Here is a 15,239-nt window from a genome sequence, read left to right on the forward strand (position 1 = left end):
TATATCTTTAAAAAAATAAGAGTTCTGAAAATATGAACATAAGACTATAAAGATAATTAAGCATTTATAGAATGCTTGCCTCAACAATAGCAGAATACATATTCTTTTCAAGCTTATCTGGAACAATTACCACAATAGACCACATTTTGGGCAATAACATATATCTTTAAATTTTTAAAAAAATAAAAATCATACAATATATGCTCTCAGACCACAATAGAATTAAACTAAAAAATCAATAGCAGAGCCCTAGCCAGTTTGGTTCAGTGGATAGAGGGTCAGCCTGCGGACTGAAGGGTCCCGGGTTCAATTTCAGTCAAGGGCACATACTTTGGTTGTGGGCTCCTCCCAGGTCCAGGCCCTGGTCGGCATGTGCAGGAGGCAATCAATCGATGTGTTTCTCTCACATCAATATTCCTCTTTGTCTTTCCCTCTCTCTTCTACTCTCTCTAAAAATCAGCATAAAAATATGCCCGGGTGAGGAAAAAAAAATCAATAACAGAAAGTTCCAGCTAATGCAAGAAGACAAGAAAAAGAAATAAAGTTACACAGATTAGGAAGGAAGAAATAAAACCATCTTAGTTCACAGATGACATGATTGTCTATGTAGAAAATCCAAGAGTTGACAAAAACAAAAACAAAAAAATCCACCTCCTTGAACTGATAAGCAAATTACCACCAGAACAAAAAATGGTAATTATTCGATGTGAAAGATGCGTTAACTAACTTTATTGTGGTAAACATTTTGCAATATATACATGTTTCTAATTATCACATTGTACATCTTAAACTTACACAATGTTATATGTCAATTATCCTATATAATAAAAGGCTAACATGCAAATTGTCCCCTCAACCGGGAGTTCGACCAGGAGTTCAACCGGGAGTTCAACCAGTGGGCAGGGCTGGCCAGCCAACTGCCGCAGCCCCTCCACGCCCCTCCCCAACCCCCCTGCTGGCCCGGCCCTATTAGCCCCGATCAGGGCAGGCCAGCTGGACCCCACCCATGCACGAATTTGTGCACCGGGCCTCTAGTATCTCAATAAAGCAGGGTGGGTGCCGGAGGCATAGCAGCATTAGCATGAAAGTGCAAAAGAGGCATGGGAAGGCCAATGGACCTTGATCCCACAGCAGGGCTGATAGCAGCATAGATCGCTCCTGCTCTGATTGTGATGGGTCGAGGTGATTTCCTGACCTGATAATCTTTACATTGTTTACTAAACTTTCCTGAGCTTTACTGATCTTTAATTCTATCTGCTCTGCCTGCATGCATTGCTAAAGGGCAAATGTAACCAAACTGAATAAAAGCAGGCAGGACCAGGACTTGTGGGTTCCTCTTCTTTCAAGAGGCTCCACCTGGCTTCCCATGCCTTAAAAATTCATATTTCTTGTGTAGTGTCTTCATTGTGCGTCAACCCTCCTACAGGTCATCCTAAAACCCTTGAGCCTAATGCACTTTCTAACACAAGAAAAGCAATGCATTCAAGTTTCAATACAAATATTTAAGTTATAATACATGATATTTATCACATTACATTTACATTATATTAAAGAACTACATTTGATACTTTAAGGAGTTTTCAGAAGCATCGAATAGACTGTCAAACTAGAGTTGAAAGGTAGGGGAGAGTTGGGGGGGTAAGAGATCAACTGAAGGACTTGTATGCATGCATATAAGCACAACCAACAGATGCAAGACACTGGGAGCAAGGAGACGAGGGCAAATGCCGAGGGATAAGGGAGGCCGGAGGGAGGTCAGTGGGGAAAAAAAAAAAGCGAGAGAGACATATGTACTACTATTTGTAATACCTTAAACAACATATTTTAAATAAAGATTTATTTGAACACACACAAAAAAAATAAAAAAATAAAAATTAATTTTTAAAATGATAAATGAAACATGTTCATGAATTAAAAGGTTTAATATCAGATAAACTTTCAGGCCTAGTCACCAATATATGGGAAATACAGAAAACAGATAAACATGTTAAACTACACCATAAAAAAAAATCCAAAATGTGGAAAACTCTATAAGACCAATAACCCAGTTTCTTCAACAAATAAATTCCGAAGGAAAAATGAAAGATGGAGTGAAAATTTATATATTAAATGAGACTTACAAACCAGCCAAAATCAATCTCAAGGGTTCTTGACCACAATTTTTAAAAATTTTAATCCCAAATAAAATGTGAAAATAAAATACATTTATGAGCTAATTGAAAATCTGAACCTTTACTTTTAACAAGCTATTGAGTTGCCCTTGATATTAAGGAATTAGTGTTTACTATTATTTTATTTATTATACTTATTTAGAATCCATACCCCCCTACTCACTTCACAAGGAAATCTGTGACATCTTAAAAGTTAAAGAACAGGGAATGACAGGTTATGGGTTAGCAGTTTCCTTCGGGGACGATGAAATGTGTAACTAGATAGTGGCAATGGCTGTACAGCATGTCAATGTACTAAAGGTCACTAATGGTAATTTTTTAAATTTATCTTTATTGTTGAACGTGTTATAGATGTCCCCTTTTATTCCCCCATTGACCCCCTCTATAGGTAAATTTTATGTTTAATTGTATTTCACCACAATAAAAAAAATACATTTAAAAAGATTGATTAAAGACTAAGACGAGAACCAATTAAAAGGAGCACAGGATGTTACTGGCAATTGGGATGAGTTAACATCCCCTATTGCCTCCAGGACTGAACTTGTTCCAAGTCTCCTAGCAGTTAAGGCAAAAGAAGACTCTGGCAGACACTGGGTTCTCTGTACACGTTCAGGGCTCTTTGTATATCAGGGCTCCCCGCTCATTTCATTTTGCCCACTCCCTGTATCACATGCCCAGCGAGATCAGGAGTGAAAGTGGGAGTCCCCTGGAAGGTCTGATTCAGCTAAGAAAGGGGGATTTGCCACGGCTGGGACAGGCAAGTCAGAGCTCAGCTCCTTCCCCACTGGAGGGCAGGCATCTGCTCAGAGCCTGTCATCAAACTGCTCCGGAAGAATAGCAGCTCCTGCCACTGCGTGGCCTCGGCCTCAGCTGGTGGGTCTAAACGGCTGTTTGTTCAACCCGAGCTGGGCAGAATCAGCCCTGACAGTGATGGCCCGGTGGGTATTATGTAAGGGGGTGGGGGAACCCAGCTTACCTGCCCGTAGACAAAGCAGATGATTTGACAAGCAAAACAGAGCCAGCCTCTTCACTCCCAGGCAGCCAAGGGGCTATTCAAAGCCAGAACCTGGAAGATTTTCATGAGGTGCTGACATACGAAGCCGGAATGCAGCAGGAACAAGGCAGAACTGACACCCCATGCAGTCAGGCATGGCGAGCGACTCAGGGCATCCAAACTGGGCCTTCAGCAGCTTTGACTAGGCCCCACCCATGTGTGAGAGAGAGTGCACTTTGGGGGAGGGGGCCCCAACTTTCAGGCCTGGGCCGTAGGCAAACCTCACCTTTGCCAACACCCTTATTTTTGTTCAACTGAGGGAAACCCTCCAGGCCTTTCTCAGGGAAGCACAGGGTGCAGAGAGCTGGAGTACGTGGCGGCCTCTCGTTACTGATCAAGGTGCCAACATCAGGAGCTGGTGGGGCAGCAGAGGAGCACTGCCTGCCAGGCACTAACTACAGGCTCCACCCGGAGACACTCATTTCACCTTCACAGGAGCTCTGTAGGGTCAAGGACCCTGTTATCTCTATTTTGCACATGAGAAAACAGTCTTCAAAAGAGTAACTTGCCCGAAATCACACAGCTGGGACATGGCAGACCTGAGATTTGAACCCAGGTCTCCTCAGCACCCAAACCCATGCTCTCTCTATGTAAATTGAGCCAGTTCCCAAGACCCACAAGGCCCTGGAATCACACCCTATTTTCAATCAAAGTGGCTTTGGCACTTTCCAGCTCTGTGACCCGGGTTGTATTTGTATTCCTCCCCTTCTTGGGGCCTCCACATCCCTATCTACAAAGTGAGGTGCTTGTGAAAACTGAATGAGACAGGTAGATGAGGATGCTTGGCCATTACTGGTGTTAGGTCAGCATCACTGAGCATCACTGTTCTCAAAAACCACACTCACCACCAAAGGAGGTTTTATCTGGTCCCCTCTCACTCCTACCCATGTCCCCTTCACCTGGGGTCCTCGGCCTTTCCTGTTTGTTTCAGCCCTTCCCCTGGGATTCCCCTGGAACACCCCAAGATTCTTCAACTAAAGGTTCTAAAGCCTCAAGCATCAGGGATGAGGGGTGCTGTCTTAGCAGACTTTCATTCTGATTGGGCTCCTGGTCCAGCACATACACTCTGATTGGTCAATAACTCTGACTTATTAGTTTTTGTTGTTGTTGTTGTTGTTTTTTAATATATTTTATTGATTTTTTACAGAGAGGAAGGGAGAGGGATAGAGAGTTAGAAACATCGATGAGAGAGAAACATCCATCAGCTGCCTCCTGCACACTCCCCACTGGGGATGTGCCCGCAACCAAGGCACATGCCCTTGACCAGAATCGAACCTGGGACCCTTGAGTCCGCAGGCTGATGCTCTATCCACTGAGCCAAACAGGTTAGGGCTGTTGTTTTTTAACTGCTTGATTGAAGCATAATAGAACCCAAATCTGCACATATTTAATGTACACATATGCATGCACCAGTTATACTAGCACTACAGTCAAGGTAACAAACATATCCATTATCTCCAAAAGATTCATGGTGTCCTTTTTCATGTGTGTTAAGAACATTTAACAGCCGAAACCGGTTTGGCTCAGTGGATAGAGCGTCGGCCTGTGGACTGAAAGGTCCCAGGTTCGATTCTGGTCAAGGGCATGTGCCTTGGTTGCGGGCACATCCCCAGTGGGGAGTGGGCAGGAGGCAGCTGATCGATGTTTCTCTCTCATCGATGTTTCTAACTCTCTATCTCTCTCCCTTCCTCTCTGTAAAAAATCAATAAAATATATTTTAAAAAAAAGAATATTTAACATGAGATCTACCTTCTTAACACATTTTTAAGTGCACATATTGTTAACTATAAGCACTATGTCCTACAGCAGATCTCTACAACTTATTCATTCATCTTGTATAATTGTAATTTTACACTGGTTCTTAAATCTGTTTAATATTACTCCATCTGGCTGGAGAGATCATGGGAAATCTCTTAGTGCTTCTCAATCGTTTCGAGTGTGAAGATACGTTTTTATCAGCTATAAATTGCATAGTTCTCACAACATGCACACATACATGTAAATACAATTTTTAGTAAATTTCGTGTCTAAAAACTAACCAAAACTGCACTAACATATTTAAATGAATTTACATTTTATTCATGGCACTTTAGACATATTTGAAAAGTAGTCATAAGTATATATGCAAGACCTGTAGGAGACTTAACAGACCATGCCTAGTGCTCAGATGGACTAGAGCATATTTTGCAGTCTTCTCTTCCATGGGGTAACCTATCCAACCAACTCTTCCCCCTCAATTCGATAGTTGAAGAAACTGAGGTTGGAAAGGAGACTGGACCCCTCAAACCCATTCATGTCTTGGAGCTAAAACTTGAAGCAGCTTCACATCCAAGATTTATCGTGTTTAAGGGTGCTGTAGGGGTGCTGACTGGAAAGAGGACATCATGGCGGGGCCACCAGTGACTCTTCCATTCTTGGAGGTAGCCAGGCAAAGACCTACTGGCCATTAAAGCCTGTTAGACATGCAGAAAGGAGAGGTTTTGTAACACAGCTCAATCTCCAAGGAGAACTCAGACTGCCACATCTTGCGACTTGACTGATCGGGGATCTATGCTTCTTCCTGCCCACTACAACTCACTCAGAGTCCTTATGGGTCTTGGAGGCACAGGACACTGTAAGGCAGAGTTGGAAGTATAATAATGGATTAATACACTAGGTTACTGCTAAGAAATACCATGAGCTTTTGCAGGAAACAGAAGGGATTCAAATCCATCTCATGGCCTTGGCCAAGTTTTACTTAACTTTTGAGATCTTAATTTGTAAATTTATAAAATGGGACTCTTATGGGGGTTGATTAAATCAATGGACATGTATAGCTCCTATTCAAAGCCTGATACAGGTACATTGCTCAACAAATGTTCTGTTTTCCAGCATCATCAAAAAAATTTAAACTCCTCCATTCAGCAGAACTATAGCCTGACGATTGGTTTAAGGACTACTATATTGTTCTGAAAAATAATTCTTTAAAGTCCCTTAATTTGATTTTTCTTCTGTCCACTTTTCTGACCCTTTGCTCTTTCATTTCTTCTTCTCTTCCATTTTCCTATTTCAGCACTACTCCAAAGCAACTTTAAGCTCAGATGGGTCAATTCTGCTAGCTGTACCCAGCTAAGCCGCACCCAAATTCCTGACCCATTGAACCTGTGAGATAATAAATGTTTGTTGTTTTAAGCCACTAATTTCGGGATAATTTGTTACATAGCAATAGATAATAATTATATTATTAGTCATGAGGGAAATACAAATTAAAGCTACAATGCGATACTATTAAAAAGGGCAAAATTTAAAAGACTGAACATCCCAACCTGAGGCCTGGTGGATTCTACTCAGTCAAGGGAAGAGCCCCAGTGCTACTGGGTGTCAGGTAGTGATTCCTCCAGCCCCCGAGCCTTCCTGTTCATAGTCCGGATCACCACCATCCACAAGAGTTGTCAGAAGAATCCACAATGCTCACCTGATCAACCCCTTCAGACCCAGAATGAGAGCCAGGCCTGGAGTTTGCACAGGAACCCAAGGCTCTAGAGGAGGCCTATCTCTAGAACCTCCCATCCACCAATGCCTGCAATTCAAAGGAGGCTCCTGATGCTGGTATCCCCAGTGCCCCTGAGACTCCTCAGAGACTACTGATATCACAACATGGATAATTATGCTGAGTGAAAGCAATCAGACAAAAAGAACACACTGTGCTATCATTCCATTTTGTAAAATTCTATAAAATGCAAACTAGTCTATTGTGATATAAGTAGATCAGTGATTGCCTGTGGATAACGGGAATGGGGGGATTGGATCAATCACGGGAGCACGAGGAAAATTTTAGGGGCAATTAAGGTTAATTATCTTGAGTGTGGTAGGTTGCAAGATGTCCATGGAGACAATTTGGTAGCACTATATTAAGAACCAAAAATGTTCCTCGCCCCATAAATCTCACTCTTTGGAATTTGTCTTAAGAATATTTCCAAATAAATAAAAAGCTCTTCATACAAACACATTCATAGCAGCATCACCTATATCAAAGATACTGTAAATTACTTAATTGCACAGCAATTGTGAAAGGGTTAAATCAACACTAGACCTTTTCATTCACAATTACAGATGAAAAATGGGAAGTAAAGGGCAACATGTAGTTATGTTTACAAAACAAACCAAATGCACTATGTTCAAAGATTACAGAATTGTGCATATACTATGGTAACACCTATATAAACATGTACGTGTGTGTGTGTGTGTGTGTGTGTGTGTGAACACAAAGGAGAAAAAAAACATAAAAGATAGAAAAACCTAGTAGATGAATGATAGGTAATTGGCATGTGAGTGACTTTTTCTTCCTGTTTTGTCACCTGAAATGTTATAATGTTTTCATAACACTTTTTAAAATGACTTCTTGTTGGTTTTGGCTCAGTCTCCCAACCTGATGATTGTTCCAATTCTTGTAACTGTCAGCTACCAGCATCAGCACCTCAGTGTGGTCAGCCGCAAGCCCAATCAGCTTGCCTTCTGTGTCTTCTTCTAAATCATTGATAAAATGCTGAATAGTGCTAGGGGGTGGTGTGAAGGGACACACTCTTTTCTTCTCTTGGTGGAATTCTTCCATCACTGTTAGTCTGTTTAGTTTTTTTTCAATGACAGAAACCAATTTCGAAGGGAGAAGTAGTAGGTGGTCAGCAAAGTGAACCTGGAGGAAGAGGTAGAGCTGCTTACCTATACTTCGACTGTTTTGCCCATTCATTGGGTAAAGCCAATGTCAATCATCTCTGGCAAGCAAATCCTATCTAATAATAGACAAATAGGGTAATTGACCATACCTTCGCTACGCCTCCCATTGGCTAATCAGCACGATATGCAAATTAACCGCTAACAAAGATGGTGGTTAATTTGCATACATAGGCGCGAAGTGTCTGAGCGAAGACCGAAGGCAGCTCTGGCCCGGAGCAGCAGCGAAGATGGAAAGCGGCTCCGGCCCAGAGCAGCAGCGAAGACGGAAAGCCGCTCCGGCCGGAGTGAAGGCCTGGGTCCCAGGTGCCGGAGGAAAACCGGTGCTGGCAGCCAGGGGAAGGGAAAGCTTTACACGAATCTCTTTGTGCAACAGGCCTCTAGTGTTCTAATAATCAGAGGCAGTTCCACAAACCACATATAGGAAATAGTAGGTGGTCTATGAGAAAGTTAGAACTTTGAAAAAGGAAGCAATAGAACCACTGCAAGATGTCCTTGGAGAAAATTTGATAGCACTATATTAAGAACCATTAAAATATTCCAAAACCCATAAATCTCACTTTTAGGACTTTGTCTTAAGGATATTTCTAAATAAATAAAAAGCTCTTTATACAAACACATTCATAGAAGCATCACCTATATCAAAGACATTGGAAATTGCCCAGCTGTCATGGAAGGGTAGAGGTTTCACTATGGTTACTTTACTGACCCAGAGCCAAGTCCCAGCAGTCCATTTGGTCCCACCACCTGGGTCCAGTTTGGCCTGGCTAGGGCTCAGGGAAGACAGAGGAGCCACATATACCACCCACCAAGGGTGAGGCTCCCTAAAGGACCCCCAGTCTCTCACCTGTTCCCTACACTGGAGTATGTCCAAACCCACATCAGGAGGGCAAGTCTGGATTCCCTGACCTTCCCTGTGGATCCTGGAGTCTTACCCTACTGGGTGGTAGCACATGGTCTGTGCCTCTGACTATGCCCAGCCCATTGCTGAAGCTTTCCCCAAAGCTCCCGCCCAAAAGGTTGGACCAGAACTACCTGAGCAGAAAACCAGGGCTGCATGCAGACCCCAGGCCCTACATTTCAAGGACACTAGGGAGCTAGGCTGCCCCTGTGAGGCCCTTAGACCCCAGTCCAGTAGGGCCAAGTTGGCCAAACTGTCCCTCTAAGATGGCCCCAGCATCAACCCAGAGGCCTCTGTACCTGAATCTTGGATAACAGATATTGTCTGAGTCTGCACCTTCCCTCATGCCCTCCTTGTTACCTGTGAGACATCTGCTTCTGGGCTCGTTTGCAGCTGCCCACCTGCCCAGATGGCCTATCCAGTCATCATGCCTTCCCGATCCAGTGCTCTGCCTGTTCTCCAGGATGAACCCCCAATGCCCAGTTAGTGACAGACTTGAGACTTGCCCCCAGATCTCCTGGTAGTGTTAGTGTATTTAATGTATGTACAGTGCTTTATATTCAGTGTCTGCACATAGAAGAGACTTTATGTGTTTGCAGTTAATATCGCTAATCTTCACAACTCTTACCACATCATTTTATTATCCCCATTTTATAGATTGAAAAGTTGAGGCCCAGAATGGATAAGTGGCCAAAGGTCATATGGCTAGAAAGAGGCAGACAACGAAACTGATCCAAGCCTGGGTGTCTCTAGGTAACCTGCTCTCACAGCAGGGCCATATTGTGCCTTGGGCCAAGCCCTATGCTAATGACTCAGGTGCCCAGTTGCATGGAACCATACTTCCTGCCACTGAGGAGCTCCCAAAGAAGAGACAGTCACATAACCAAATCATTATTCCATAAAATGTGTGACAAGTGCCAAAATCCAAACAAGCTGGGGCCAGGCTCAGCAGAGCAGAGGGAGTGGAGGCTCCAAGAGGCCAGGGCAGAAAGGTCTGAGGATCATGACTCCCACCTGATCCAGTGACCTCCTGGGTGGATGTGAGTTTGTCCCCGCCTTGCCACTGTCCAGCCTCCAGGAGGGAAGAAGCTGATACGGGAGCTGGCTCCCTTCACACCTGCAGGCTCTCTTCAGTAGTGACTGGGGAGAAGAGCCCAGAAAGGGAGGATATGCACAAGCCGATTCACACACTGAGGCCAAAAGACCAACAGTAAGCCCGAGAGAAACACACAGCCTTGAGACAGAGAGAGACCGCCCCCCTCACCCCCCATAAAAACCGAAGGAAAGGGGCCAGAAAAGAGCTGAGTGCCTAGCCTTCCCGTGCGTGCAAGTGTCTTCTGACTCCGGGCCTAACGCCCTGGGGGCTAAGCAAGCAGCCCGCCCAGCAGGGGTCTCGGAGGGTGGGGAATGCCTGAGGCACCTGGCTAGCTCTCACGGAACTCACCCCCTTCCACCCGCACCCGGGAACCTAGACTGCGTTGCTGGGGGAGCTGCTCTGACGGCTGCCTTACAGGCTGGAGGAGTCAAAGATCCCAATCAGAGGCCGGGGTCCGCGCAGACCTGTATTCCTGTCTCGGGCTGTTGAACTGGAATCCAGGCTACGGCATTTCCCCTTTGAGATAGCCTACAAACCCTGAGCTCTACCGCCCAAAATGACCCTCCACAATCTTCCGTGCAAATCCCAGGCTTCTCAGAGTCCCAACTCAAAAAACACGGACGCTGGACGATCCCAGGGGCTGCTTTTGCACCCACGGTCCCGGAATTTAACGGACTTGTGCCTGCCCACCGCCACCTCCACCCGCCCCGGCCATCGCCAACGCCGAGCTCTCTCCCACCCGGTGGCCGGGCTCGGTCTGCTCCGCGGTCCGGTCCGCGGCTCTGGAAGGCTCGCTGGGCGCCTGAGATAGTCACCTGGGGGAGTCACCTGGGAGAGGGGGCAAGGTCCCGCCCCCGCTCAGGCTCCCCTGGGGTCCCTGACTCTGCGGCGGTCGGACAAGTTCAAGTCTGGCTGCCCTTTTCGCCGCCGCCGCTGAGCTCCCCGCCGGCTCGTGAGTTCCCGCTCCCCGCGCCGAGGACTCGCAGACATTGGGAGTGGAGAGAAACGCGAGGTGCTTCCTCCAGGCGAACCCAGAGGCTGGTTGTGGGGAGCAGAAGGCTCCCCTCTCTTGGCCTCAGTCCCTCCGTCTGATCCCCGGGAGATGATAATTCTCTCTTCACAGTATTTAAATGAACCAATGGCGAGAAAGCACCCGAAGCAAACCCACCCCACCCCCACCCCGACCCGGCCGCAGAAACATTTTACTTTAATCAAGTGCTACTTCTTCCAGGTAGCCAGTGGCATCTCATCTCTGCCCGAGCGTGGGTAGGTTTGAATATTCCCCAGCTTGTCTTTTCTCACATCCGAGTTCGCCCTGAAAACAATTTAAAAGACGAAGAAAACGATCTCGGGTCAGCGATGTGCCCCACCTCATCCTCTGGACTCCCTGGAAGAGGGACGACAGGTTGTGAATCCCCCCACTTAACAGACGGGAAACTGAGGCTTAAGAAGGGCAGCGGAAGGCTCAAGGCCTCCGGATCAATAATGAACTAGCTAGAATCAGAGCTCTCATCCCACCGTGCTGCTGCAATCCTGGCCCTCGGGCAGCGGCAGTGCTGCGACAGGGGACCCCCTTCAAGGCAGGGTGTTGCTCTGCTGCTCTCTGAGGCCATACAGCTCTGACCCTGAGTGACGGTCCCAGAGTAACCCAGTCACTGTGTTGCCACTGCATCGAGATTCTTGGATCTGATTTGCACGCAATGGGGCCAGGAGGTTCCATTGCCACCGGTAAGGTAAGGGTAAGGCGAGTGGCCCAGGCCAGACCATGAAGCACAAGTGAGGCTCTGAGAACTGGGGAAAAGGGGAGAGGCTGCCCACCGGGAGGTAAGGAGCCCCAATATCTAAGTTTCCCTTTCAGTGCTGAACCCTCCCTGCACCACTTTAAGCCAGCCCCTTGCCAATCTGGGCCTGGGTCCTTCCAGCTCAAATGTCCAAGGTTTCCTTAAAGAGAAGAGCTGGTTACTTCTGAATCTGCATGAAGGGCACCTGGGTGGGTCAAGGGATAGGGAGGAATTTTCCAGGACTCCTTGGATCTCCTCCTTTATATTTACAAATCCTTCAGGGCACTTCAAAGAAGTCATAGGGAGAAAGCTGCCAGAGGCTTCTACAGATTACCAGCATTTCCCCCCCACACATACCCCAACCTCACACACACACACAAATTACATATTAAAATATCCTTCAGGGCAGCAGGTTTTTCCAAAGGGTGCTGGGGATACACACAGGACTGAAGGCAGACACAAAGCAGATGCAGATCACCCACCAATGCCAACCTACCCCTGCTGACCAAGGAGAATGATTTCCAAGGGACTGGAACCTAAACCGTAGCTTTCAAATGGTTCTCAATGGGGTCTGTTACCCCTACAAAACACTAAGTAGCACCTCCCGGGAGAAGAGGGGAAGATTTGACCAGAAGAAAGCAAGGAAATGCCCAGGCACTGAGGGGATCTTTTTGTATAGTTTTGATCCAAACGGGTAAACTGTCACCGTTCACTCATCAAATCCTTCAATTCAAATTTTACATCGTGAATTCATAGACTCTTCAAAGTACAGAAATTTGAAATGATTCGTTAGAATAAAACATTCATGGACTAGACTCTTTAGGATCTTTTGCTCACGAAAATCTTAGAATCTTGGGATTGCTAATCTTGGGATGCTAACTCTTGGTCTGCTTGGTCACAGCAAAGTTTGAGAAAGAGGAATTGGAATTCTAGAAGAATGGGTCCACTGACAAGAAACCTTGAGGATCAAGAAATCATGAGACATGAAGGCTTCTCACTTTAGCCATTGGAGCTTAAAGTACAGAATCATAAACTCATGTAACCAAATAAAAGTCATGACCGACCAAAGTCAATGGTCATGAATATTACAAGAATTATTAGAATTAGATTCTTTGAGTTAAAGAATAGTGGATCCAGTACTAGCATTTCAGGCTTAAGAAAGAAGAGAGTTGTGGATTAATAGGAGCCAAATTTTCCGATTAGACATTCCTAGACAGAAATTCAAATTAAGTAATATTTACCACCTTAGAGCTGCAAAAATATCTAAAATCTCAAGAAGTGGTATCACATTTTCAGGCACAAAAATCATAGTCCGAGTATCTTAAAATATGAGGAATATGTTTTCACACTTTGACCTGAAGCTTAAGATCACAAGAATATAGTTACAGACAAAGAATTTAGACTTCTGGTCATGAAACCTTAGAATTACAGAATGTGAATTCTTTGATGTATGGAATTACATTAGGATAATGATCCAAAATTTTAAATTTGGAAATCTTATTCTAGAATCTTGGAACCACAAAATCACGTATTGTAAGATTGATATGATGTAATCCGGTTAAAAAAATATTTTAACTGTTTTTCTCCCCTTTGATTAAACCTGGATTTTCGTGTCCGTGTTACTTTGGAAGAAGGGAGCTGGGGGTTTTGTTGGGCGAGTGAAAAGCCCCACTCCAGTCGTGCTAGCTCCTATCCACAGAAAAGGTCCTCCTGCAAATCGTGCAATCGCTTCCACATCCCGAGTTGGCGAAGCAAGGACCTAGGAGGTTCTCTGCCTTTCTTCCGAAGATTGTTGCCCAATGCTTGGCGGGGCTGAGCCTGCCCCCAGCTCTCCGCCCGCGAAGAACAAGACTAAAACTCCCAAAGGCTATGCCCCACCCTGCACCCGCAGGCCATCCTGCACCCGAGGCCCTGCAGAAAGCTGCCTCCGGGCAAAAGCCTCTGGATTTGGCACCAAAGCCCCGGAGTCCTAAGGATCGAAGAGACCTCCGAGCTCTGCACGTGCCCTCTATTCACAAAGCAGAAAATTAAGGTCCAGCTTTCGCGGAAGGGACATCTCTAAGGTCTTTTTTTTTTTTTTTTTTTTTTTTTTTTTTGTCAAATCACTTACTGTTAACAACATAACATGTTCTGAGTAATTGAAATGCGTACATAATTTGCTTTGTCTGCTCCACAGTTCATTAGAAGAAAGACACCTGATTCACTAAAGATCTTCTCCATCCTTATTGTAATAAAGGGTTCACTGCTTAATCTTTTGGGGTGCTCTAAGAAAATAGCATAGAATGGGTGGCCTGAACACCAAACATTTCTCATAGTTCCAAAGGCTGAAAAGTCCAAGGTCAAGATGCAGGCCTTTGGGTGTCTGATGGGAGCCTCTTCCTGGTGTAGATGGCCTTTCTTGCTCTGTCCTCACATGACAGAGAGCAACTCTCTCCTGTTTGGTCCTCTACGGGCACTAGTTGCATCATTGGAGCTCTACCCCCAAGCCCTATCTATCTCCCAACACCATCGCAGTGGGGAGGAGGGCTCTATCATGATTTTTTTGGGGGGGGACACACAATAAGTCCCTAGCATATACTCTGATGATATGTCAGACTTCTACCTCGCCTTTGCGGGGGCAGCAGGAAACCAGACACCCGCGAAGCAAAAGGGTCCCATCAGCCCGCCCCTTCCTCGGGAGACGCGCCCACGCCGAGCACCCCCGCGGCCATCACCTCTGGCAGCCCTCACTCCCCGCTGAGGAAGGGGCGGTTCGGCCGCCCCCTGGGTCTTGGGAGTCACTTGGAGCCCTGTGACCGCGAGAGGGCAGAAGCCCAGCCTTCATCCTCGAAGCTGCGCGCCACTCGCCATCATACATACAGAGAGGGGTCGAGTCACCCAAAGACAGATAGATGACTGCAGGTCGCGGGCGGCCTTTGCCTTAATATCCCCGTAATATCGGCAATAGAAGGAATCTAGAGACGCAAACCCTCTGCACCGTGGGGGAGTCCTCGACCCAAAGAGAAAGTGGCTGTCTCCAGCGCAGTCCGGACAGACACGGTGTGAGGTTCCCCGGCAGCAACACCACGGCGGGGCTATGGCAAGTCACTCCCCTGTTGGGTCCAGGAACCCTCCTCTGGAAGATGTGGGACTGGAGGAGGAACGAGGAAGCCAGTCTTGACTGGGGTTTGCAAATCATCCCTGAAAGACCTTGGGAGCCGTCACCTGGAAAGTCTTCTCCCTTCCCAGTCCCCCACCCAACAAGAATCAGCACCGTCCTGGCCAGTTCTCACCCTCGGTGGACAAAAAGGAAAGCAAACCCTTTCTTTCACCTGTGGGTCCCAGCGCCCTACAGAGGCTGGAAACGTCCGGAAGCGCTGAGTTCGGGCGCCGAGATCCCCAAGACAGTCCCTGGCCTCCCCTGGCCTCAGTCTCCCCGTCGGCGGCGGCGTGCAGAGGAGGCCGGCCGGGGGAGCTCCCAGCACCCTCCCCACTCTGATGTTTGGGGCGCCCGCCCTCCATCACAGCTGCTCCTACCTGGAGAGGT

Source organism: Myotis brandtii, unplaced genomic scaffold (genome assembly GCF_000412655.1).
Source record: "Myotis brandtii unplaced genomic scaffold, ASM41265v1 scaffold320, whole genome shotgun sequence".
In the NCBI taxonomy this organism is placed as follows: domain Eukaryota; kingdom Metazoa; phylum Chordata; class Mammalia; order Chiroptera; family Vespertilionidae; genus Myotis; species Myotis brandtii.